Source organism: Mandrillus leucophaeus, unplaced genomic scaffold (assembly GCF_000951045.1).
Source record: "Mandrillus leucophaeus isolate KB7577 unplaced genomic scaffold, Mleu.le_1.0 Scaffold239, whole genome shotgun sequence".
Classification (NCBI taxonomy): Eukaryota; Metazoa; Chordata; class Mammalia; order Primates; family Cercopithecidae; genus Mandrillus; species Mandrillus leucophaeus.
Genome location: NW_012102465.1, coordinates 743,361 through 767,572, shown reverse-complemented (window position 1 = coordinate 767,572; position 24,212 = coordinate 743,361). Strand labels below are relative to the sequence as shown.

At 34.4% G+C, this 24,212-nt stretch overlaps 1 protein-coding gene across 2 annotated transcripts in view; it reads right to left on the bottom strand.

Moving 5' to 3' along the window:
* The window catches only part of TRPS1 (trichorhinophalangeal syndrome I), a 302,434-nt gene that overhangs the window by 161,649 nt on the left and 116,573 nt on the right, over positions 1–24,212 (bottom strand). The gene's annotated exons all lie outside the window — the stretch shown is intronic.

Below are 24,212 nucleotides of genomic sequence, written 5' to 3'. Positions count from 1 at the left end.
TGTGTGTGTGTGTGTGTGTGTGTGTGTGTGTGTGTGTGTGTGTGTGTGGTGTTCCTCTCTCTCCATTAGTTTTATTAGATTGGCTAAGATTTACATTAAAGGTTGCTGATCACCTAAGGCAAATGGCATGATCGAATAGATTAAATGCAAAGCAACCAGCCTCAACAAGCACCACACAACATGTGGATTATGTGAATGAAACACTTGTGTTCTGTACCGACACACTCTACCCACTAGCAATGACTGTATAATTTCTAAAAAAGAAAAAACATCGCACCCAACAAACACACATCACTATAAAGAACCGTAAGCCCTTTTAAGGTAGACAGGCTTTCAGAAGTGGCGGGTGAGGGCGTGCTAAGGAAGAATTTTTTCTCCTACTTTTCTGTTGTCTGCATTTTCTTATTCACCATTTAGGGCACAGGCAACTTGACACTAGTTTCTGTAACCAACCTGGTCCGGCAGGATTTCTCACACACCCTGCACAAAAGGCTAACCTCTTACAAAATACTTATTTCGGATTTACGTCAAGGTTCAATGAATTGCAGCCAGGAAACTGAGCTCCAAACCTAATATAAAAGTCTCCTCTGCTAATCACTAAACCGATGGTTAGCCAGAAGGCGGGGAAATTAAAACTTTATACTGTTTCATTTCCTCTTATGCTAACGTAAAAGAAAGAAACACTATCTTAGAGAAATTTATTTTTCTTCATTAATTTATATGGAAAAATCTATGACTTCAAAGTGACCACACAAGTTTACTTTAACAATGTAAATCTTCCATGGGAGCCAACCACATGATCTTTAACTTGTATTCACAGGCCCTCCTAAAGTCTTTACTGTACTCACTTTAAGTCCCCAAACTGTCATAATGCTTAAACTCCAGCTGAGGTATTAGGTGTTATGATAACTCATGCAATGATAATGGGTACTGCTAGAGTATACACCTTCTAAGGGAAACCAATGCAGTCTTGGGTTTATTTAACATTGCCAGAGGTAAAACAGACTCAGGAACCAGTGAATCAGTTACCAAGAAATCTCCAGATTCTGCCACTGTTGGACAAAAAAAAAAAAGTGCACTTTCCTATTCTTTCATGTTCCCCTTTATGTCCCACAGAATTCTCAGGAGAATCAGAAGTATCCTAAACATTGTTCAGTTCTTGCAGTGAAAAGTGCTCAAATCTCACTCCAATTACCTCCAGTTACGAACTGAGCCTGCCAACACTGCAGAAAGAGTCAGTGGCCAGGAATTTATGTCAAATTACACGTTACACAACGATGAATAGGAGAGAAAAATAGCAGCGATTAAATACAATACTATGGGGTACATTATTAGATTTGCAATAAAGATACAACTATGCTTTCTTGACTCAATTGTACACATTGGAAAAGAAACGCCACAGCTTTCACAGGGTGTTCTTTAACACTACATTAAGTGCCTTTAATACTTAATTTTATTTTTTTAGGCTGTGGCCCTCTAGCTGTATCTGTTTTTGTTTTTCAAATAAGAAATTGTACCATAGATTACTGGTAGGGGAAACAAAAGCAAAAGCAAAACAAACCAAAAACAATAGATCCTGATGACACAGGTCTATTTATACAAAAGATTGTAGCAAAAATCAATTGTAACTGTATCAGTTTATGCAGGGAGAAATGACAATTCTATGTCATGTGACTAGACAATATGGTGACAGATGGGTTTGGAAAGCTTCAAAATAATTGGTGTATGTTTAAACAGTTGATACTGCCCATTAGACATACCGTATGGGCCACCAATTCTTTCTTTCCAGTTTTTGTTGCCAAAATGCTGAATTCAACCAACCCCCTCACAATATTGGTACCCCAAGATTTCTGTCCACTCCTGTAGCAGACTTGGATGAGGGGAACATGTTTATCTATAGCAAGTAGTCAAAATACAGGAGTTGCTTATCTAGTTGTGTTCTTTTCAGGAATAATAATACTTTTCTGGCCACCATCCACACCCATGGTATATTTGTGAACACATTAACTCCAGTAAATGTTACATTCATAGGTTTATAAATAATGATGCATACACTTGAAAAGACTGTCACTAAAAAGTCAAACATGTTTTTCTTCATACCCTACACTATATATATATATATATATAGGGGCTTCGAATCAACATGTAGCTTTCCAGGAGAGAGGTGAGTCAATCGAGAATACTTAGGGGAAAATAATACATAACATGTTACTGCCCTATGGGAATAGAGACCTGAGGCCTTTATTCTGATTTCTGATGTGACAACTCTTAGGTGTGAAACAAAGACTCCTGCTGACAAGCAGAAAGTAGTTAAATGACACGTAACAATGTGGACTGTTTGCTGAAAGTAGTGCTGACAGCTACAGGTGTTTTTCTTTTTTAAGTTTAGAAGGCCCTGGGAAATGGTTCTACAACACTGTCTTTTAGCAGGCTACCCTGCAAGGAGATTCAAAATTATTTCCAAAATCCCAACTGCGTATTTCATTGGTAAAGTCTGACAGCATACATCCCTCTCTAAGGAGGTGGAGGAACATCTGCAATGGTTCATATTGCCGAGAAGACATGAATTAGATAAATGTAATATTAGTGGTCTCTTTGTATTTAATTGCATTGGAAAAAATGACAGGTTTTTTGTTTTCTTTATTACTAAACATACTGGAGTTCCTTGTTTTGATTTTATTTTCCATTTGATGAGTGTGTGTTTTCACACATATACTAGTGAGTTCGCCAAAGTACTACAAAGTAACCACGTTTTAAATAGAAAAAAAAGAAAAAAATTCCACCCAATTTTCTCAGCTTCTGTAATTTGGTGGAAAATGTAGAAGTTGTCTCTCCAAGGTAAACTAGCTGAGAAAGTGATTCTAAGAGTAAAAGCAATAAAATTTAACCATAGCTTTACTAGCTGTGCTCACAAATGAGGTAATTCAACAATGCCAACTAAAATAAATATTTACTGCAGTAAAAATAACAGCACCAAGAAGAAGCATCATGCTACATAATTCTGATTGCACCAAAGGCAATATTTCTTATCACACCAAATTAAAAGGACGAAAAACATTTACTTGGAACTTCAAGGTAAGGGAATTTCTAAGTTCTCATATAAACAACATTATTTACCTAATTTTGTACCATATTCTCATGTAAGTTATCCTCATACTATGGCATAGATTTTAGCAAATTCATGGCCCTATCCTATTTTAAAGAAAACTGTACATATTGAATTACAGATATAGGTACCTACCATACCATGTTTGATACTAATGTGTGTGGGCAAAAGTTAAGTATGAGAGAAAGAAAGAATATCTACACTTAGCCTGTTCATTTAAGTCTTAGCAGGTGGTCAGAACGCTGCATGTATCATAAAATTCTGGACAACCCCCAGTCTACAAGATGGTCTTGATAGAAGAGCCTAAAGCCACTAAACAGATTGCCAAAAGGCAAGTGGTCAGAATTATGGACAGAAGCTACCCTACAGTTCCTTCAAGCCTGGAGCAACAAGAAGAATACACATCTGTTGCTCAAGGCCAGTTGGCAAAATAGAAAATGGAAGTGATCCAGATCTAGAACCTTGCTAGTGAGCTCCAGGTTATGTAGCACTAAAGGAGGGGCAGTGCCAACGGCATGGCTTAGGGAAGCCACGATTTCTGGGTTTTGCTGTTGGTTTTGCATTTTTTTTCTTTCTTCTTCTTTCTTTTATAGTTGCCAGCTGGCATTCTTAAGGTCAGAAAAAGATGTGGAAAATGGCAATATTCCAGAAATCAGAAAACAGAAAAAATAAAACAGACTTTCATCACTTTTGTCACTCATTCTTCAAACCATGGACAATGACTCTTCACTAAGTAATAGCAACTTGATCCTCTATCTGTAAAAATTTAAGATAGTTACAAAAGTTAAAATAAATCGGGATAATCGCACATTTTTATTTCTTCTCGAAGTTTAGTCAGATGATACGTTTTCAAGAGATCTGTAATTAAAAATGGTTTAGTGCCTATAAATTCATCAAACCATTCTGTGAAAGGAAAGAGATAAGATGGAAAAATGAAGAGAAAAATTGATGCAAGAAACTAAGGCAAAAATAGTGCTTCAAAACCTGATAGGATAAATGTAATTATCACTCTAATACCATATATGTTTGTAGCATTTCTGTCTCTGCTTTTTATCCTAAATAAACCCACACATCTTTTCATTTGAGAAAATTTACATTTCTTTCCCTGGAATATTTCTTGCCACCTATGGCAGTTTACACCACTGAGAGGAAAGTTTGGTTAACACCAAATTTTAGGCCTCAGGTATATTCAAGATATACTTGTTCCAGATACAGAGAGACAGATGAATAAAAAGATTCACCACATGTTGAAATAATTGCTCCCAAAAATGCCATCAAGGGAATAATACATCAATATGGACAGAAAAATTCAGTACATCAATTCCTAGTTACAGACATATTTTTTCCACATGTTGATTCTTCATTTCTACTTTCACTTCCATCCTAATTGAATGAAATTGTAAATGGACACAATTACTTCTCAGGTCATTTGCTGTTATTAGAAAGGTGGGGCGGCGGGAGAAATCTGACATTACCTGTCCACATTTTCAGGTGCATTGTCCTTGATACAGCAATTCCACTTCCAGGAATTTGGCAAAGAAGGATCTGTGAACAAGATATCTTTGGCAACACTATTTTTAATGGTGGGGGGATGGAAACAGGTTGCTTATTTGTGAATATAAAATATTATAAAAATTGATACCTCTCTATACCAATATCAAATCTTCCTAAATATTCAGACATGGATTCAAGGCAAAGGCAAGAAACAGAATTTGGAATGAGCACTTTTGCAGTGACTTAAAATTTCTAAATAGCTTGATAACATAAAATATTCCAAATATCTAACGCAAAGATCCTTGTCAAGAAGGCACCACCCAGCAGGTCACAACTACATCATCTGGGCAGAGATGGGGAGCCCATGCCAGGCACCTCTATCAATGTGGACTTCACATGTGCCCCTTAGTCCATTTCTGTCCCTAATGTGCAATTCACCATGTTAATACAATTCCCAGTACTTCCTGCAGCTCTTTCAGGGTGGCTGTGTAGTAGAGTCTAAATCTTCTTTCAGCATTCATGATATTTCAGGGATTAGAGTATTTAATACAGTGACCTTCTAGTCGTAAGAGGCTAGGGTTTCAATACCTCTCATACAGAGAGTTTTAAACCACTTGTGTTATTTTGGGGCAACTCATTTAACTTTTCTATACCTTAGTGCCATCATTAAAATTGAGTTGACAATGCTCAACATCATAATGTTTATTCACAGGATTAACTGAGATGATGACTGTGACTGATGGTGACTGGCGTAATTCCTGACCCATTACCATACTTCTTCCCAGAAGGCAGATAGCATGTATTATTGACCCTTGTACTCCCCCAGCAAAAACTACATACCAGACACACTTTATGAAAGAATGAACAATTAATTTGAACCATAAAAATAAGGCTTATTCATGAAGGTTAAGTTGAATGTATATACATGCACATATATGCAAATATATGTATGCAATTCAGATATTTTATCTTAATGCTTAGATGACTCTAAACTCTCACAATTTTAAATTAAAACATAAATATGACATAATTGTAAATTTTTCAGCTTTATACATCAGCATTTTACCATCATGAGAGAAGATATTCTTTTTCTTCTTTCTAATTTCCCCAAAGTTAAATTTTTAAAGCATAGTTTACTATTAAAAAAAAAATCAACAAATTAGCACTGAATAAATTGTTCTTTATTTCTAGTTAATTTATCTGAAAAGTTGATATTTTATGTTCTAGTTTCTGGCATGAGATATAAAACGTGCCACTGCTCTAAAAACTACATCAGAAAAATTTTTTCCACAAATGGCTTTTTTAGGGGAAAAAATATAATTAACAGGATCAAAATTTCACATAGTTCCACATCTCTAAACTTATATAGAAATTTAATGGTTACATAACTTCAACCATATCAGCAAATACACTTCTTTTACTAGCATACATCAATATCCTCCCAATTAAAATACTCTCTAAGACTGCCTACATACAGTATTTCAGATCAAAATAGCTTTTACTGAAATAGACTTTCCTGCCTCTCTGATTTAGCATCTCACTTTCCCTTATCGGCAGATGGTTAGCCAAGTTTTATTTAAATCCATATGTCTTCCATAGGCATCGTACAAATACTGAATTAAAAGATGAACAAATGTTTTAAAGCTAATCAGATTAGCCTTTAAGTGAAAAAAGTAACAAAGTGGAGTTTCATTTCCTGCAAATGACTTTTACTACATCACGGTTAGATGACTGAAGGAGTTACATCCCCGTAAACTACCCAGACAAAAATAATTCACTGTATGAGACAAGATTACAGAAAAAGACTTTCCTGACTTTGATTATTTTTTCATGAATCCTTCCTCTCTGTATGAATTCCAATCCTGGCAGGCAATAAATCTGGTACCAGAGGGATAGCATAGTGTAGGCATGGTTCAACATCAAGGCTAAGAACAGAAGAACAGAATACTTCACCAACTTTATTTCCATACAGCTATACCCTCTCTCCCTCCTTTACTTCCACTAATTTGCTAAAGGGTCAAGAAAACAGACAAGAACTCCCACTTGTGGAAAAGAGCTCTACGCCTTCATAGATTTCAGTTTCATAAATATAACCTGTACTTTTATTCATCTTTTCTAGGCAAAGAGATTAAGATGATGAGGTTGGGATTGTAGTACAAACATCGTATGCATTCCTGAGTTCATAAAAGCTTTCAAATTCTCCTATCCAGGTTTGTCTCTAGTTAAGTCATGTTGCAGGCTTAAGCAATAATACCTACTAGTATCGTTCCCTTCTTCTTATCATGCTTTCGGGGCTATATGCCTTTGCTTCTCTGACTGGGTCATAAAATGATCTAGATAAATGGTCCCATTACACATTTTTGGTTATCTTGAGCCCAGTATCTAATATTCTAAAATATCTCCCTTCTTTAGAAGGAAGCAGTATATTGGTATGGTAAATCATTCTTCACATTTTTGTTTCAACACTTGGTAGCACTGTGTTCTATAAACTAATAATATAGCTGTGTAGAAGACTACGTTCAACCGAAATTGAATCTATAGTTAATTTTATTTAAAAAAAGAAGGTATATAAAAAATAAATTTTGGAGTCATGATTTAAAAAATAGACAATTTAGGTTTGAACTGAAACTTTTAAAACCTAGAAATGCACTGGCAGATTGTGTCTCTAGATTCCTGTGTCACAAAATTCTACAAACCTTAAGAAATCTCTGTTTCACCAGATAACTCAGAAAAAAGGGATATATATATAGATATACATGTAGATATAGATATATATCAAGTGTTAGGATGTTCTATTAAAGCTCAAATACTTTCTATTGTTATATGAACCCTAAATTGCTGTAATTGATTTTTCCCAGAGTAAGTAACTCACTAGATAGTATTATACCCTAAAGGTTACTGGAAATAATGCACAAAGTAATAATTTACTAATTCATCAGTCCTAAAAAGAGTATTCAAATAATAATCAATTTATAATTATAAACTTAATTAATGGTAGAAAATTTACACAGGCGGTATGGCAGTCCCATCTAGGAAATAAAATATGGTTTTCCAAATTTAAAAAATGCATATTTCCTCATGTAATTCTATTCAATTAAAGATATATTGATTCTAGACCTCCTAAAAGATTAGCAGTATAACAGGGCCAACAAGAAACAGAAATATAAAAATGCACTGCCCTCAGGAGCTCTAAATCTGGTATGGGAGGAAAATTTGCAAACGGATAAATTAAAAGAACTAGTATTTGCAGTATCTCTCATATCTTTGTTCTACTGTGTCCCATACTTGTCTAAAAGCTCCTTGCTTTTAGTGGAAAAACCTCAAACACACACACATACACACTCACACACACACTTCAATGAACTTCAATTTCAAGCCCAAGGAGTATCACATAAACCCCAACATTGCCATGAAATGGATACATTAAAATCATAACTGGAAACTACATGTATGCCAACTCAACCCCATGTAAACCAAAACCACCATGTTTGAAACTCATCATGTTTGTTCATTAAAAATAGAATAACCAAGACGTCGGACCAAACCAGAATACTATGCAGTCCATGTTGCCAGCCATAAGAAAGGTCAGACTAGCTTGGGCTGGTCCACTGGATCAATCATCTGCACTGGGACTGTGAGCCCAAGTGTAAACTCCGACTGTATTGTTACCTATTTCCAAGACTTTCACCCACTATAGTTAGGTTAGCTATTATGACACAAGTGCAGATTGATTATGATTAGAGTTCATAGTCCTTCAAGTTTGGGAATAACTACTTAAAAGCAATCTAGATATAAAACTTAAAAGGTTTGTTTAAAATAATGGAAAACTGGTATACTCAGGGTAGTTCCTTTACTTTTAAAATGATTTTAATACATCTTCAGAGAATTTTCAAAAGAACTACCATAAATTCTGTGATCATCACACAACGAAGTGTGGTTGATTTTTTAAAAGGCATTTTAATTTGTACTTATTATAACAAAACTTTTAAAAAGTATATTTTTTTCTTAACATTAAATGGGTAAACAGGCTAGTAAAAAGTCATAAATAGGCCTATCTCTCAGATCCAAATTGTTTACAAGAACTGAAAGCCTTAAAGCTTGGAAGATTTTAATCAAGACTTCCATTAACCCCCTACCAATATCCCAGGGATTGTAGGAATTTTAAACAAAAGGGAAAGCAGAATGCTTTTAAAATGACTTAATGTGATACAGTATTAAGATATGTAACAGTGTTAGCCATTAAACAACAGGTGATATATCACAGGCAAGCATTTCTCTTTTTTCTCAATTATAAAATAAGACATTAAACAAGACTTGAAAATGAGCCACTGGGTTAAATCTAAGAGAAATGATTAGAGAATAAATCAGAACACCAATAAATAAAACCAAAATCTGATAGTTCTTATATATAATGAATCTATTAGACAGGCACAGTAAATATGGCATTCATTTTTAAATGTGTATTCAAGAATTTGTCATGTATATTTTTTCTTTGATAATATATATATATATGATCCTAAATAGTAGGGCTATTTTTATCTATATCTGAATAACCACTATTTACATATATATACACCCTACATATATAGTTATATATTTAAAAGAAAATAAACATTTTGAAGTTATTTAATTAAACAATTAAATTTTATTTTAGACTTTGATTTAAATACCCACCTTCTGCTCTAAAACTTACTCTTAGTTTAGCTTGTTACAATAAAACACTTAAAGCACTCATGTCTTTGTGGTGTTTCTGAATCCTATCAGTTAGGAAAAGATTTTGACATACTCAGAGGATCTTAACATTTGATCTCACAAATGTCAAAATAGTAACTTTCACTGCAGAGGGGGCCTCACTCATTTTTTTAACATAGATTTTTAGGTGGAGTGAAAAGTTCAAATTCTGCTTAGATTCTCCATAGGCTAGTGTACATTGTTTCTTAAGCTTTCCAAATACCACTTTTCAAGAACCAACTGATAAGCAACCTCTTCTGGAATACCTGCCTTGACAGATTAATTAAGAAGGGGTCATTTCCTTTTCTAAATTTCTACAACAGTTTGCTATGGTTTTGTTTTTGTTTGTTTTGTTGTGTTTTTTTTTATTTATTTTGTTTCACTCTGTGGTACCTGTCACTTTTTTTTCTTGTGCTGTAATCGGTTTATTGAACATTATTTTTGCTACTGGTTTGCAAAAGACTTAAAGAATCAGTGTCTATAGCTTAGTCACGGTAATGTTGCTTCTATAATATTCTGAACAAACTAGGTTTTCAGTTTATATTTGATTATTAAATGAATGTCAATTAATTTGGAAGTCATTCCAACTCCTCTATTCCCCATGAGAGTCTATGTTTCCAGCTATCCATTAGATATTTTCATCTGAATCCTTACAAACTTGCTAAGTACAAAACCAGCTTCATTATTTTACTCTCATAAAACAGTTAACTCTAGAATTCTGCTAATGATACATTGAAAATAAATATAGGACAGGCTCAGTGGCTCAGGCCTGTAATCCCAGCACTTTGGGAGGCTGAGGACGGTGGAGCACCTGAGGTCGGGAGTTTGAGACCAACCTGACCAACATGGAGAAACCCCATCTCTACTAAAAATACAAAATCAGCCGGGCGTGGTGGCACATCCCAGCTACTCAGGAGGCTGAGGAAGGACAGTCGCTTGAACCTGGGAGGTAGAGGTTGTGGTGAGCTGAGATCGTGCCATTGCACTCCAGCCTAGGCAACAAGAGCGAAACTCCATCTCAAAAGAAAAGAGAAGAAAGAAGAGAAGAGAAGAGAAGAGAAGAGAGACGAGGAGAGGAGAGGAGAGGAGAGGAGAGGAGAGGAGAGAAGAGAAAAAGAATAAATATAGTAAAGCGTGTGAATTTTGAAGCCAGGCTACTTGGACATGATCCAGTTTGATCCAGTTATTCACTAGCGGGGTGACTTTTGGCAAGTGACGTAACATCTCTGAGGCTCTACTTCCTCTCTGTAAATTGGAGAAAATACAGCATCTATATAAAGGAGTTATTATGAGGATTAAATAAGATACTACAAACAAAGAGTAAAGCCTTGCTCATAGTTAGTCTTTATCAAAGATTAGCTAGATTAGCTATCATTTGTCTCCTTCCAGTCATCAAAACTCAAAGCCTCTTTTTTGTCACCTGCACATACCAACTTTGCTAACTCTTGAAGATTGTCTGCCCAGCATATTTACAGAAATCACTTCCCAACATCATTACCCTAGTGTGGGCTCCCTGTTATTACTCATAGGGTAAGAGATCAACCTAATAAGTCTTTGTCACCTCAACCCTGTCCTTTCCATGCCAACCTATGTTAAGACGGTCATGTTAACCCTATTAAAGCTTTGATCAAATTATCCTTCACCCAAATCCTGGTATGGTTCCCTATTTCCTTCTGAGACAAAGTTTTTCAAATAAACATTTTAGAAAATTATCCTAACCTGTATGTCAAGTCTTAGCTCCTCATACTATACTATACCTACCTTTCTATTAAGATTTTCTCTTTTCTATATCCTGAAACTGCCCCTTGTAACTTACATTGTTTCCTCTATATGGCTTACCCTTCATGCTGTCATATTCACCTGCTAAAAGTCCAGTCTTTCTTTCAAAAACAAGCTCAGAAAATCTTTTGGGACAGCTAAGTCGATTCTCTCAACACAATGTGATCTGTTCCTCTTTAAACAATCATAATCATTCTCATCTCCCTTCACCTCTTTTATGGAAGTCTGATTGTATTTTAGCTGTCACCATACCTGTCTTATCACCTACAGCTAATTGTATGTAACTTGAGTACAGAAATCTTGATCTACTCATTTTCATACCCTTTATAAGTTCTTCCACAGTTCCTGCCTGAAACCTAGCAGGTGCTAAATTAATATTTATCGGACAACAAGAAACTTCAGAGACCAGTATATCAGGAACTAACTCTACAAAGTTATTCTCTACTTTTTATATTTCTATTTCTATTTCTTTCAAGTTTGAGTATAGGTTAGTTTGGTCTAATGAATGTCTGTTCTTTGAAAATAAATTCTGAATCCATATGAGTACCAATATATTTAAATTCAGACACTCACCAACATGCATTCCAATCCCACAAACAGAAGTGTGTTTTGTTAAAATTTCATGAACTACTAAATACAGTGAATCTCTAGTGTTATGAAAGGACTTTGCCTAGAGAAGTCTAATGCTTGGAGAAGCAACTGAATGAGAAAGGACATAGAACAGTTTTGTAGTCTTTACTGTAGCACCTGATTTTCCTTCTTATCTTATAATAAACTGTATAAATAGCTGTAAGCAAATGAAAGTAAATTTAAATATTTCAAAATTCAGTTTGTGCACCAAACACTTCACTGAGTAGTTCCTGGCATCGACTTCATGTACTCACCAAAACACATTAAGAAATCTGACACATTAAGAAATGTTTTGGAGGCAGTTAAATCCCCATATATGTATAACTTTATAAGTGCATTGTCCTATGAAATATTCTCTGAATGTCACAGTGACTGAGAAATCTTTCAGTTATGAAAGTAAAATCGATACCTGACTGATTCTTTGCTGGTGCTCAAGAAATGCACTTTATTCAAATCATCATAGTTATTTACTTTTTCCCCTATAATAATGTTTAAAAAACTTTAGGGTTTCTACTTCTTAGCTATCACTGCGATGCAATTTGAATTAATGAAAGCCAAGAAATAATACTGTTTTCCTGTTTCTCTGGAGTACATCTACACGATCTGGTAACGTGACCTACGGTTGCCAATAAACTCTACTATTGCAATAATTGCAAGTTGCAATTATTCAGCTATAAAGATACTAAATAAAAGTGGCACTACTGATAATAGCAAAAATTAGAAATAAATGTTCAACAATAAGAAATCAATAGACAACTTTTCTAGGACAACTAGTACAACATATAGTGAAATTCTATGAAGTCAATAAATATGATGTAGCAGAATATACAGTGCTATAAAAAAGTATATAATTTATTAGAAAATGAAACTGAAAGTTATTTAATAATAAACGTACAAATCCATGTTTGCAGGTGCATGTCTATGTGTGTGAGTGTTTGTGTGTGCATGTCTATGTGTGTATGTTTGTGTGTGCATGTCTGTGTGTGTGAGTGAGCATGTCTGAGTGTGCATGTGTGTCTGTGTCCAGAAGTAAACACATTAAAAACGCTGATAACTTATTTTCTTCTTTTTGCTTGTTTATAATATTTTCTAAAATGTCTACAATGAACATATATCTTAATAGGAAAGATAATGCCAAGAAATCCTAATTTAACATCCTTTCCTCTTTTCCTGGACTTTTTTCAATTTATTTCTCCACTTAATCCCTAGCCTCACCCTAGAGTCTACCTCCTCTCCTGAAACCCACAGGAGCCAGTAGAAATTTGGTCACTTTCATCATGACCACCTATACTTCAAATAATTCATATATGAGTAATGAAATATGAACTCTGAAGGAACATAAAGAACAAAGATAGGTTTATAGTTTTAAGATTTCCGTGGGATGAAACTGTATTATTCACATCCATTAAATAGAGTTTGAATGATTCACAGCCAATTTTATTTTTATAATTGTAATGAAACAGCTGGGATTAGAGTCTATTCGTGGACTCATAAGAAATTTGCACCCCACCTACTAAAATTAGTTTCTGCATCCAAAATTCTGATTTGAACATCTGACTGTGAACAAAACAGGCATCATCGCTCAATGCCAAGAAATTGAGGAAGGAGACTTCAAGCATGTCACTTTCTCACAGAATTATTTTCTCATTGTGCTTACTTCCCTTTAACTTCATTCATAAGCAGCCCCTTAATATGACTCTTTTGTAGCAAAGTTGTTTCCAAAGAATGGACTTCCTTGCACGAGGTAAGTTCAAAGAATATAATTTTTGAAGCTTTCAGACTGTATGTGTGACAGGTGCTTATAACTTATGGATTCTCAGCCACCCGGCTGGAAATCATATTTAAGAATTTGTAGTTCATATATATACACACATATATATATCTCTCTTTGGACATCAGCATCATTACGTCTAAAATATAAGATTTTTGTCTTAAAGTTGCCTCGGGTATCAATTTATAGATCTGAATGCTTAAGGTTTTAGAGGAAATTTACTTCACTCTAGATTTGCTTGACGCTGCAATTGTAAAGAGATTTGAGAAACTGCATACTTCAAACTATAATCTTCCAAAGCAGGAAACTGTGTATGAGGCTTGAGTGACTCACCCAGGGTCACGCGGCTAGTTAGTCACGAAGTGAGTCTAGAACACAAAGCCTCCTTTCCTCCAATCCAGAGCACTTTCCACTACATCACAAGGGAAGAGCAAAAAGAAAACATAACATCTAATTTTACCAGAAAATAAAATACAGGCAGGCCTGAACCACAGCCAGAGTTAAATGTGGAGCTTACCTACCTCCAAACCCAACTGGAACCTCAAACGTTAGTATCTATTTTAGACTCTTCAAAAATATTTAAATCACATGTGAATTTGTGGAAAGCTGTGATTTTCAAAACTCAAAAACACCCAGTAGTCATACAGCATAAAGTTATGACAGTGTATTAACTGGATAGTAAATCTGTAGACCGTAGACTGTCCATCCAGACAATTTACACTTTAAAAACATCCAACTTTCGGCTGGCTTCTGTGGCTCATGCCTGTAATCCCAGTACTTTGGCAGGCTGAGGCGGGTGGATCATGAGGCCAGGAGATCGAGACCATCCTGACTAACACGGTGAAACCCCGTCTCTACTAAAAATACGAAAAATTAGCTGGGTATGGTGGCGGGCGCCTGTAGTCCCAGCTACTCGGGAGGCTGAGGCAGGAGAATGGCGTGAACCCGGGAGGCGGAGCTTGCAGTGAGCCGAGATCGCGCCACTGCACTCCAGCCTGGGCGACAGAACAAGACTCCGTCTCAAAAAAAATAAAATAAAATAAAATCCAACTTTCTTAGAATGAGTTTGTAAGTCAGGCAAAGAGGACAGATTTTCCTGTATTACCAGGGAATACAGGAAATTTTGGGTAGCCAATTTCTGACATGGAGATTTAGATAAGTCAAATATGTGCATCTCCTAAAATGTAGCCAGCACTGCCTTCAATTATACCACACTTTTAAAAACAAATATACTTCTAAAATGTAACAAGTAAAGTTTTTTTCATTGTTCAATGTACAAAAGAGGTTGTTTCAAAAGTTCCACACTGAGTCTTTTTTTAAAAATAGCAAATAATTATTTTTAAGTAAAGTGAATGTATCTTTCAAATGTAGTGTTTGTACATTTTTAGATTCCATATAGAAGAGTGGCTTAACCTGCTTGTCTTAAACATTCAGAAATAACATCATACATATTTTTATGAATGTATGGTTAAGAGTGGTCTGAGAATCTGTATTTTTAGCATACAGGTAGCACAAATGCAATGTTAATTCAGAAAGTATTCTTGCTCCTGCTCCTTCAAATTTTCATAAGAAATAGTAATAATATTCTATAGTTAGCAACAATATATTGCATATTTCAAAATGGCTAGAAGAGAGGACTTAAAATGTTACCAGCACATTGAAATTTTGATAAATACTTAAGATAATGGATACCCCAAATACCCTGACTTAACCATTACCTACTCCATGTTTGCAAAACTACCCACATATACCTCACAAATGTATGAAATATTAGGCATCAATAACAGAAAAAAAGAATATTCTGACATTCGGACAACTTTATCAAAGAAAAATACTTAACAATCAATATGCATTTAATATATTTCAGCAACAAATAAAAACAAAGATAATTAAATGCCATTATTTTAAAGAAAAGAGAAATCAATTCTTTTCTCTTGTACTCTCTCAAAGCCCATGCCATGACCCACACATCCAACAAACATCTGGGGAAGGCGAAAACTTCAAAACTGGTTTGACAAACTGTGAAGGGTAGCAGGAGCATCATCCACGGAGGCAAAGCAAAAGCAGAGAAAAGAGAGAAATTATTCCCCCGAGAAAGGTAAAGCCTGAGTAGACTGTTTTCAGTTAAAACCCTTGACTCAACTCTGCTTAAGAAAATGAGTTCTTCTTGCAAATCAATTTCTCTAAAGAATAAACTACACTGCATATGCAATATAAGGTAAGATTATTATACTATTTACCTTGTATCGAGCATGTACTGTATTCTATATATGTGATAGAATTGCCACTTGCTTTTCTCCTAATTTTTTGCATCTAAAATAAGACAATTTATGAGTTAGAAGTTAATCCTTAAATATTTCTAGGATATTATTCCCATGCATTTTTTATGAGCCAACTTATTTAATAGCTTAAAAATTACCCTTTTAACTAACAGTGACTTGGACATTAAATACCTTTTGTTATAAATCATGTACCTTCTCATTTAAATAACTGGAAATATACTACATGAAATCATCCCAAAAAGATGATAAAGCAACAGAATAATATGTACAAGGAGGTCCTTCAAAATGTTCTTTATAATTAAAAATTGGAAGTAGCCTAAATATTCATTAATAGGGAATGCCTTAAACATACTAGGATGTCACTATTCCATGGTATACTGAAGCACAAAAATGAACACTGTGGGATGTATTCGTTGATGAGAAAAGATGACCCCAATACACTGAAAAATTAAAAAAGAAAATTATAAAACAGTGAGGTACATAATCCTATACTTGAATAAAATATACATTTAAATATACATAAAGGATACATTAGATGCCAAAATATGAACACAAAAGTATTTATAGGTTGGGATTTATGAGTGGTTTTCATCTTCTTTACAGTGTATTGTATTATCCAACTCTTTTGCAATAGGCATGTATCACTTATATAATTTCAAAAAGCTATTTTTTTGTTTCGTACATACACACATAAAAATGTGTATGCTTAGATGAAACAAATTAATTCTGAAATTGTAGACAGTGACCCAAGTATTTATTAGCAAACCATATTGAGCAGTGGTTATGAGCAGGGACTCTAGAATTGTCAGAGCTAGAATTTAATCTTTGCCATTATGAGCAGTGTGAGCTAGGCAAAACACTTGATATCCAAGCCTCAGTTTACTCATTTAAATGATGGGGATAATAACAGTTTTAACCTCAAAGAGTTCTGGTGAAGATGAAAGGAAACCATCCACTAATAAATTAATGGAAAGGCAGTAAGCTTAACCCTAGAAACTGAATGCTAAATAACTTGACAACCAGTTATAAATATCCCTCTATTTTAATCCAATATTTTTTGTAATGCTTTCCTATACAATTATTTTAAAGTAGTTTCACCAGATTTTTTTTCTCATTAAGAATTCGAATTTGATAGCTACAAATAGGTATTCTTGTGTTACCCAATGTATATAGCTAGAATCGGAAAGTTAATTCCACGAAATTTTATGTGCTTTGTCTACCAATACTTTTTTTTATGACTGAGCATCAGTCTTGTATAAAAATTTTAACTAAATGTAGCACTACAGGCAAATGCAATTCAATAAATCATGTTGCAGGGATCTTATCACTTCCTTCACACAAAGTATTGTTTTAACCAGAAATCTATTTTAAAAATCTTTTCCATTCTGTACCTAAATTCTCATAAAAGTATGATTCATAATCACTACCTTTTTTAATGTTAGCAATTTTATAAAGTGTATTTTGCCTTTAAAAATAGATATCTATACTGTATATACTTAGCATTTTCTGGTTATTCATGATGTTACACATATATAAATTTTCATGGTAGAAAATGGGTTATCCTTTTCCTAATTAATATGTCCAAAGGAATTCTTCAAAATTAGGAAACTATATTTTTCAAAAGAGGCAATTTAACATATAAAATTACAAGTGAGAGGGAGGCATTTAATCATTCTGAGATGAACAATGATGCCAAACGCTCAATTTATCACAAGTGTGCTATTGTCAGAAAAACAAAACAAAACTAAGATGCCTCTGCTTCACTCCTAACCAGATATAAAGTTGTGTTCCAGACTTCCTTGCATTTGTAACTTATAGTTCATAACGAAAATCTGTAAATAGTATTGCTTCTCCAAAAGGAAAAAGTGTCTTCAAATATCAATGAAACAATTTGCCTTTCCTTAAACTAATAACACAACTAGATACAGTAGTACTTAGCTTGCCAAGCTTTCTTGAGTTAACAGGGAGAGCAGTCTACTAACCAATGCCTTTGCCTATAAACACTTAAGGGAAGTTTTTGAGCAGAATCTAAGGGAAGGGAGTGTGTGCGTGTGTGTGTGTGTGTGTGTGTGTGTGTGTGTACATATATATGACAATGGAGACAATATTTTCCTTTTTGATGAGAACAACAAAATCCACAAAAATCCAAAATGTAACTTTGTTGTGGCATTTTAGGTATTAATGGACTGTAAAATGAACCCATCAGACTGGGCTCTGCCAGAAAATTACCAGATTCACATCAACACTACATATCTCATTTTTGAATCATTCTGGCCCTATGCTCCTGAAACTTGGGCCACCTTCTGTATACTCTTCACTTCCAACATCTAAGAATGCTCAACAATGGGTTCTTTGGGGGCCCTGTTATCTCCTGACTCATGCAGTCCATGGAAAAGAGAAGCCAAGCAAAAGATAGTTATACAGGAAATAATGAACAAATACTGTGCTAAAGGATAACATTTCACAGTGGCTGCAAACCTACAGTCCAATTCACTAAGATACATCTGCTTCACCTGCTTTAGAAACCTGGGCCAGCAGAACTATGCCAGACCTCACAAACAGTCTAGGTTACAAAAACGTTGTTGTTGTTGTTTTTCAAGTGTCGTTAATGTGGGTGGGAGTGTAAACTAGGGCAGCCACTATGGAGAACAGTACGGAGACTCCTCAAAAAACCGCAAACAGAACTACATACATGATCCAGCAATCCCTCTACTGAGTAGTTTTCCAAAGGAAAGGAAATTAGTATATCAAAGAGATACCTGTCCTCCATGTTCACCGCAGCACTATTCACAATAATCAAGATATGGAATCAGCCTCGGTGTCCAACGACAGATAAATGAATAAACAAAATGAGGTAAATACATACAATGGAATATATTTAGCCACAAAAAAGCATGAAATTCTGTCATTTGCAGCAATGTGAATAGAACAGGCGAACATTATTTTAAGTGAAATAAGCCTGGAATAGAAAGTTAAACACTGCATGTTCTCACTTATACGTGGAAGCTAAAAAAAAAAAAAAAGAGTTGATCTCGTAGAAACCAAAAACAGAACAAAGATAAGAGAATAGGAAGGGTAGAGGAAAGGGAGAATAGGGAGAGATTTGTTGAAGGATACGAAGTTACAGCTAGACGGGAGGAGTAAGTTTGAGTGTTCTGTAGCACTGTAGGATGCCTGTAGTTAACAGTACCATATTACATAGTTTCAAATAGCTGGAATAGTGAATGTCCCTAATACAAAGAAATTACAAATGTTGAGGTGATGGATATGGAAATTACCCTAATCTTTCCACCACACATTACATGTTTCACAACAGCACTACGTTCCCCATAATATGTACAATTATTGTGTGTGCATTAAAAAAAGAAAGTGCTTTAAAAAATGTGGGGGCTAATGAAGTAGACTTATAGAAAAGAAATTAGATTACTTGAAAACCTCATTAATCAAACTAATAAAACCAAACTTCTATACCTATGGAATTGGTTTTAGTTGTTTTCTACCATCAAAGATGGTATATAAATGTAAAAGATGAATAATCAATAAATAAGAAAAAACTACTTAAATTTTACATGGTAAAACAGAATTGTCATGTTCGGTGTTACACATAATGAATTTGATACGTGGATTGTATTTTTTAAATCTCAACTGAAACATATTTGAATTTAAATCATATATTTTTCAAATAGATGTCAACAGAAATACATCTATAAAGCACAGAAGCACAGACATGTGCAAGGATTCTTCATCTCTGCATATAGTCAATAATTTTTAATTATTTATTTTACTCTCAGGCAAAGAAAATATCAACTGCTACCTAAAGAGAAACTACCAACAGGGCCTAAAGTCACGGCTTCATAACCAGTGTTTAGAGAGGTATATACTTCCCATTTTTCCTGATACAGTCTGATCTCTTTGGTACTTTATGCACGAGTAAAGAGTTCCAATCGGGTGAGAAAACAGTTATGTACATAAACATTATGTTAAGTCAGTGCCACCTCTATGATAACTGGAATTTTGCTTTCATTTTAATTAAGTATGAAGCAAAACAATTAATATCACTTTTCACTTCAGACCATCTTTAGTTAAAAAAAAGCTCCTGCAGTCTTCTGTCAGTGGTTGTAAAGGCATTCAACATTGTCACTTGTTTAAACGTCTGTTTGGCTGCCAACGGACTGTCCCCAAAAGAACATTTTTGCATCTCAATAGTCTGTCCGGTATCAACAATCTTTAAACTATAAATTTAACGCTGCTGAAGAAAAGGGGAAATAACATTCGCATTGTACTGTCCTGGTATCACACTTACAAAATGAACAAATAATCAGACTATTTCCACTTATCTAGCACTCTGCATCTGAGGATCTCAAATGGCCTGACAAACGTTAATTAACTAAGCTGCACAACACTCCTGTGAGGGTGGCAGGCAGTATGATCCTCTCCAAGCGACAGATGAACGGAGATCCCGGGAGGCCCTTCCTTTGAAAGTCAGTGGCTCAAGCTGGAACTCAACTTCCAGAACTTGGAACTCAACTCCCCAGGCCCATGGTTGAGCATCTCTGCTGAAGCCAAGCAGCACAAAATGTAGATGTTACAACTGATAGACTTTCCTAAATAAATTTAAACTGGAAACCAAGATCAATCTCAAGGAGATTTATCTTTCCTCTAGGTGCAAGAAAAAAGTGCTCTAATAACTACAGCATTTGAACCTATGAAAGAATCTGAGCTGTAAGTTATCTAGAACATTCCATTTTGGCAAATAACATGGAAGAATTTACCTGAATGTTGATTTGCCATGAGCTCCCCCTAAAGATTAACCCAATAAGCTTAACTGTACTTCTGTATTTTATTAACAAATGAAAAACTATACGATATGGTTAATTTTTTTGTGAAATTTAATGATCAATTTTTGGATCCTTATTCATACAGTTATCAGATAAAAAGCCAACTTTTCTGCAATGGAATATTCAATCTAAAAATTCCATTACAAAAATAAAATCCAGAATTTCTTATTCAGGAAACAATAAGATTAATACAGTTGCATCTGCATAAGTTTATCTAAAATATAAAAACCTTTGTGTAGATGTGCATCATAACAAAAAACTTGTCAGAAAAGCAGACAACTTTACATGAATGCTGACGATACTACACTACTTAGTTTAAAATGGTTAAGAAACATCTATTGGAATATATAAAATAATTTACTTATACTTTTAACACAGGTAATTTTAAACATGCTAACCTATTCACAGACCTAAACCTTAAATCTAAAAAACACTGAGTTTTCAAAATATTATTAGTAAATGTTGGTGACCACTTTCAGGAGGTGATTCATGTTTTGTAAGATCTATTCTAGAAATGTTAAGATAATAGATTAAAGTTGTCATATAAGCTTAGACTATTTGTAGCAAAGATTCTAAAGGCCTTAATACTTCTTCCTACTAATACAAGAAAATACTCAAAAATTTTGTAGAAATATTGTGTGATTAATATGCAACATAAAGCCTAGTTTTCCTAGAGTAATTTATAAGATCAAGTTTATGGCAATGTGCCTTTTGTCATACTCAAAGCACAGCAGTCAACAAAGAGGCACATGCAACTTAAAATTTTTATATCAAGATCAACTTCATACTAATAACAAGGGAAAAATATAGACATTCACTAAATAAAAATACACATAAATGATATCATATTGAACACAAAACTTAAGCCAAACACTGACCCTGCCTAGGCCAAAAAAAGGAGAAAACCAGTAATGTTAATGAAGAGAACATTTCGAAATTTTAGCTCTTCTTGTGATTCTTATATTTCCTTCCTCACTTTGAGGAGTACAGCAAACTTTCATTGCTAAAACCAGTAAAAAAAAAAAAAAAAAGTTATCAGAAAGACTAATATGCTGAAAGTAACATTTAATTATGTGCTTTGTAACACAATCCTAACTACATTCAGCCTTTTATTTTAAAATGGTAAATATTTACCAGCATAGTATTGAACTATATTAAATCAACGTTTTCTGTTGTGCAAGTTTTCCATACTTAATTCGTGATATCACTCTGCATAGTATTTTTAAACGGTTAAGTTTTACTTTAGTATTAGAAACTGGATATATAAATGTATTAATACATTTGTTCTATTAATGCTATGTTGAATAAACTATTTAATTTAAAAGGTACTTTTTAAATCTAATAGTTTACATTCCTTAAATTGCTTACAATTTCCAAATAATTGTAGTTACTTTCGAGTTCTATTTTATTGTTTAAAATATATAAATATGCATTCTGTAAGCATATTTATAACTACTGTAATTTTTGTTCAAAACATGTAAATTATATTTGTCTGTTTCTATGGTCTATTTTAAATTATTACAGGACATCTTCACTAATAACTATGCCTCTGCAACTACAAACTTCAAGTACTTTTTTTTTGCCTTTAGTAAACATGACCTCAAAATTCTGCTTTTTTTTCTTCTACCACTGGCAGGGTAATGAATTGGAGGTATGTATTCGCTGTGATAATTTGAGAATACCAACACCACCAAAGTAGAATTTGTGTCAAATTCACAATCAGAATGGGCTGTTTCTTAATTCTGTTAGGTGTCTTAAAAAGCACATCATCTAAGATATGTACACACTGAAAATTCCATATACAGCTAATAACCTAAATGTTGCACTATAAATTAAATTGGCTACCCTTCCTATTCCAAATATCCAATAAAATTGGTGATTTCCAAAAGCATTATTCAAATATAAAATGTGAATCTTAAAAGATTTAAATTTTATTACAACCACAGAATGATTCAATGCTCTTCCTTTTATATCTGCATATGTATGTATATGTATATATTAATGTAATTTTATCAGATCTCTGAAATTTAGTAGATTGCAGCCTTTGAAGATAATAAATCATAGGGTTGGAATTTGGCTATTATTGTAGAACATAGCTAAGGAGTCTCTTGTTGAAGGCTTCCTACTTCAGCAGCTAATGTGGAGGAACTGAAAAGGCGGTTAAAATGATGCAACAGAACTTGAAATCAGGGATTTAAGGAAGTGGAGGAATTGAGAAAAACAATTTTTTAGAAAAGTATTATCATCTCCATCTTGCTGAAAAAATGCAACCACTACACTCAGGTTTTTTATACCATTGCTTAATAAATTGTCATTTCAAAGTCTTAGACTATATAAACAATGGCAGAAAAGGTAATATTCCAGAAACAGTCAAAACAATATGGCGTCAAATGAAGATGTCATGGATGAAAACAACTTTAAGTGGAAAAAGGAAGGAAAGAGGTTCCAGTGATGTAGATATAAGGCCCCCAAATATACCATACTCTCAAAATGCAGTATGAATGTAATAAAACATAGGACATTTCATTCCTGCCTTATAACCAGAAGCCGTAAGTCACTTGAGGCCAGAGGAGTAATGGCATGCTGAGAAAACAACAAATATTGACAATTATAAAAATGCAGCTCCATGTATATTCACTGGAAGGGAGTTCCCTAAATTGAACTCCCTCTTGAAGGGCACAGAAACTGTTTCTCTTTTTTCCCGAAGTTACTCATAATAAACTTGCTTCTTCCCTCCAGGAAGGATTCTTTGTTTCTCTCTGTACAGGGGGCATCTCCTCTTCTGTATTCAAGCCCTTCTCTTAGCTCCAGGGCATGACTACAGATGGGAAAGGTAACAGCTTTTATAATTAACTCTGCACCTCTAAGGGGCGTTTTTCAACTCTGCTAGAGAATACTGAGAAGCACAGATAGGCTTCAGAGAATCTGCAGGAAATGAGAGCAGAGCAGCCAAGCAGACATTGGGAAGAGCAATTTTTCTTCCCAGTATATATCCAGAGAGAACTGACTGGTCTGTGACCCGCAGGTCAAAGCACCGGGCTAATGGAACTCTATTTCCTAACTGGATCTTTAGTAAATGTTAGCTAGTTTCTGATCCTGCCTTCTATGCACGAACAAAGCTTCAAACTCATCCAGAAAAGCTCAAAACTTTCAGAGTTAAGGTAAAATGTCCAAGAGGTGGTGTGTCAGGCATTGAGCAACTACCACTTATTGGGAGCTCATGAATTTTCAAAAATCTAAATTTTTTTTAACAATGCTGAGTCTACAGAGTATGAAGAGAGCAATCGAGGATCTTACCTTACTCAGAGGTTTTGTTTTCTTTATCCACATGGAACTAGGTCTTTCCCCCTAAAAGATCCTGTTCATATCAAATGCATGGCACTCTTCTTTGGCCGCTTTGCACGCTATTCACATTTTAGGCTTTTCTCATTTTTCCCCCTCTTGTTGGCAACTCGACAACAGCGAGCATTGTCATTTGTACATAATTATATCGTGGGTTTTAAAAAACACTGTATTTTTGTATAAACATCTCATCAAGGACATTACATTCTTAGTGATTTAAATCTCTTCTGACTTCCTTA